Consider the following 5,000-nt stretch of genomic DNA (forward strand, 5'->3'; position numbering starts at 1 on the left):
GCCACGCGCGAAAGACGGAGCGACACAACCTTACACCTCCACTGCTCGTAGCACACTGGACTGGCCTCCGCTAGTGGTGCCAGGAATCTGGGTGTGCACGTCCTGTGTAATAGTAGTCCTTGGCATATATGTATACATAACATACATTGAATGGTCACCGGTATATGGATTTTTATCTTATTGACAACATTATTTTTTTTCCGATTTAATTCCTTGAAAGCACGATCGTGACTAACAAGGAGTTTAATGGAAACAAATTCTGAAACTGATACGCTATCGGGCTAGGACTCGAAAGTCACTGTCCATTTGTTACGTATTGGCTAGGTTCGAATCCTAGCCCGACAGCGTGTCAGTTTCCGAATATGGTTCCATCGAGATTCTTGTTAGTCTTGATCATGTGTGCAAGGAATTAAAATAAATGGAAAAAGATAAAGTGGCTGATGAGATGAACACACACACACACACACACACACACACACACACACACACACACACACACACACACACACACACACACACACACACACACACACACACACACACACACACACACACACACACACACACACACACACACACACGCACAGTGGCGCGGTTGATAGAGCACTGGACTACCAGTACGGAGGTGCGGCAATACCTGGTTCGAATCCTGCCCAGGACCAAAATTATTTCGGTATCGCTGCGCTTCGGGTCGTTACTCCGACTCTCGTGGGCGGGGAGTTGTGTGTGTGTGTGTGTGTGTGTGTGTGTGTGTGTGTGTGTGTGTGTGTGTGTGTGTGTGTGTGTGTGTGTGTGTGTGTGTGTGTGTGTGTGTGTGTGTGTGTGTGTGTGTGTGTGTGTGTGTAAGGTCATAGCATTACCCAAAGATCGGTCATACGAGCTCTCAGCTCTCTTCCGGGAGGGAAATAGCTGTCGATCACGAGTCCAACACGTGATACAAAGACCAAGGTGAATACACACACACACACACACACACACACACACACACACACACACACACACACACACACACACACACACACACACACACACACACACACACACACACACACACACACACACACACACACACACACACACACATACACACACACACACACACACACACACACACACACACACACACACACACACACACACACACACACACACACACACACACACACACACACACACACACACATATATGTATATTATATATATATATATATAATATACATATATGTGTGTGTGTGTGTGTGTGTGTGTGTGTGTGTGTGTGTGTGTGTGTGTGTGTGTGTGTGTGTGTGTGTGTGTTTGTGTGTGTGTGTGTGTGTACAGCACTGAATGAGTCCCAGTGAAAAGATATACATCTTTATTAACCACAATTCATTTTAATTCTAAGCCATCAACATCGAGAGACTCGAGGAGGAGAACATGCAGAAATTGAAACGTGGTACAGTCAAGGACTCGAACCTAGTGCTAGCACGTGACAAGTGATAGTGACTTAACCGATTTCACCATGACTTGTCGCGTGCTAGCACTAGCTTCGAGTCCTTGGCTGTACCACGTTTCAATTTTGCATGTTGGTCTCCTCGAGTCTCTCGATGTTAATGGATTAGAATTAAAGTGAATTGTTGTTATAAAAATGTATATGTACATATATATATATATATATATATATATATATATATATATATATATGTATATATTAACAACCACAATACACTTTAATTCTAAGCCATCAACATCGGGAGACCCAATGGTCACAAGCAGAAAGTGAAATGCGGTATTGCCGAGGACTCGAACTCAGCTATCACATGACAAGTGACGCAGTGATATACCAACTACGCTATCAAGAGAAATATAAGTTGAGCGCAGTTTTCTTATATATTTGTATGCTGGAGTTACACACACACACACACACACACACACACACACACACACACACACACACACACACACACACACACACACACACACACACACACACACACACACACACACACACACACACACACACAAATATATAAGGAAAATTGCGCTCAACTTATATTTCTCTTGATAGCGTAGTTGGTAAGTCACTGCGTTACTTGTCATGTGATAGCTGAGTTCGAGTCCTCGGCAGTACCGGTATTTAAATTTCTGCTTGTGGCCTCCATTGGGTCTCCCAATGTTGATGGCTTAGAATTAAAGTGTATTTTGGGTGTTCAAATGTATCTCTAACACTGGCCTGAGAAGTTTCAAAGGTAAAGCATCTGATAACTGATTCTAGGGTAATTTGCTATGTAGAATCTAAAAATCACACTCATTGTGTTCAATCAGGTCACGTTTTTGAGATACGAGGCGGTAAAAATAATTAAAAACGCCATTTAGTGCTATTTATTCCCTTTAATTTTGGAAAAAAAATTCTTGACAAAAGAAATTATTTTTTCTTGCATAGTTCAGAAGATATAGAGGATATATTACAGAAAATCTAATCATGGATGAAGGGCCTTTTCAGTGACTTTCTCCTGTGTTGGGCAGCCACCACGTCTCGTTTCAAACACCAACAGTAGTCCACAAGAAAGTTCACATCCCACCGGCTTTGGTTGCGTTCTTCCATGACACGAATATCCTGGTGGAAACGTTCTCCCTGTTCCTCACTGAAGTCACCACAGTTCTGAGGGAAATAGTCTAAGTGGGACTGTAGAAAGTGCATTTTGACTGACATGCGAGCCCCTAATTTTTGATAGCTGTTCAAGAGCTCATCGACTTCTTTCTCGTATTCTGCACTTCGGTTATTTCCTAGAAAGTTTCTTATCACTGACTTAAGCGACCACCAAACGGACAGCTCAGCTGCATTCAGTGCATCGTCAAACATTGAGTCCTTCAAAAGTTCCCTTATCTGAGGCCCATCAAAGATGCCAGCCTTAAGCTTTTCCAGACTGATCCGAGGAAACTTCTGCTGAAGAAAAGTAAATCCCATGCCGTCCTTGTCCATTGCCTTCACAAAGTTCTTCATCAGTCCCAGTTTGATATGTAAAGGTGGGAGTAAGACCTTGTTTGGTTCAACAAGAGAACGAGCCTGAACATTGTGTGAACCAGGTTCCAAACGTTGTCGTGGTGGCCATTCTTGTCTGACAAAATGTTGATCATCAGCCCGACTATCCCACAAACACAAAAAGCATGGATACTTTGTGTACCCACCCTGTAGTCCCAAAACCAATCCAACTACCTTAAGATCTCCACAGATCAACCAACCATGGTCATTGTAGTTCAGAGCAGACAGTACATGACAACATCCATGTTGTCATGAGTTTCTTTCATTTGCACCGAATGACCGATTGGAATTGAAGAGTATCTATTTCCGTTGTGAAGGAGGACTGCCTTGAGACTTCTGCTGGAAGAGTCGATGAACAGTCTCCATTCAGTAGCAACATAGTCCAGCCCCATTGATTGAATCAAACCAGCAATGTTGTTGCAGTAAACTAATGACGAGTCCTTTTGGATTGTGAAGAACTGTCTAAATTCTCTTTCACGCTCTCGGTACAAAAAAAATGTTGTCTCAGGTGCTAGCAAATTTTTCTCACAAAGACGAGAACCCAGAAGCTGTGCTGATTCCTTTGATAGGTTTAGATCCCGTGTCAGGTCATTGAGATCTGCTTGTGTTAGAGGCACTGGCCGGTCATTCTCTTCTGGCATGTATTCTCCACCCTCTGCCCTGTCTAGTGCGTTATCAGATTCCGATTCAGAGCTAGATTCCATTGCAACATCTGGCTCGGGAACGGGCAGGCCTGGACCATGAGGGACTGGTCGTATGGTAGACGGAACATTAGGATACTGAATACAATGCTTGTTCTTGCGGTTGACTCCTTTAAGATTTGTCATGCAGAAATAGCAGTCTGACACATGATCTTTACCCTCTCTCCAAACCATTGGAACAGCGAATGGCATACTCTTCCTTTTTTTATTTCTCCAATCACGCAAGTTCTCGACACATGTTTTGCAGCTAACATGGGGTGCAAATGGCTTGTCCTGGTCTCCAAGCTTAACTCCAAAGTAAGCATGATATGCCTTCTTCACAAAATCAGTTATATTTGCTAGTCGACGAGGAAGAATCACATTACCACATATGTAGCAGAACCTATCAGGATGATTTGTGCATTTGCGTTCCATTTTCTGTCAATCTAAGATACGTGTCCAAAATAGAAACACAAGAAGCACAGATTCTTGTAAAAAGCACAGATTCTTATAAAATCAGTCACATTGATTGGAGATCACACTTTTCTAAACCATTTTCAGTTTCAGTGTTGTCAATGCAGTTTGTCAATGTAGTCAATGCAGTTTCAGTTTCAGTTTCGGTTTCAGTTTCCTGAAAGTAAACAAAAACATCATTAGGTTTCAGTATCAGTTTCGGGGTGCTACAGTATAATTTTTATGCAAAAAAAAAAAAAAAATAAGAATAGGCTATACCTGCAGCCTCGTTTTCCTTATACTTAGTACTATACAAGGCCCAAAAGTCGCACTTCTCATATCTCAAAAACTAGACCTGATCCAAGGAAACGGATGGCATTTTTGGATTCAGCGCACCAAAAAAACCTATAAATCACTTGAAAAACCTTCGACCTTTGAAAAAAAAAAGAAAAACAAAATTAAACGCAGGCCAGTGTCACTGGGACCCATTCGGTGTTGTAATGTACATAAATGCATACACACGTATATATATATATATATATATATATATATATATACATATACATATATATATACATATATATATATATACATATATATATGTATACATATATATATTTTTTTTTCAACCACAGATCACTTCTAATTCCATGCAATCTCTCTTGATAGCGCATTGCTATAAGACACTGTAACTTTGTTACGGGTTAGCTGGGTTCGAATCCTCGGCTCGTCCACGTTTCAATTTCCAACGAATGCCTCCATCGAGCGATTCTTCAGTCTCGACTGCGATGGCATGGAATTAAAAGTGATCTGTGGTTGAAAAAAGATATTAATTGATTACTGGC

This window comes from Oratosquilla oratoria, chromosome 29 (assembly GCF_046742065.1).
Source record: "Oratosquilla oratoria isolate Oo_2021 chromosome 29, ASM4674206v1, whole genome shotgun sequence".
Classification (NCBI taxonomy): Eukaryota; Metazoa; Arthropoda; class Malacostraca; order Stomatopoda; family Squillidae; genus Oratosquilla; species Oratosquilla oratoria.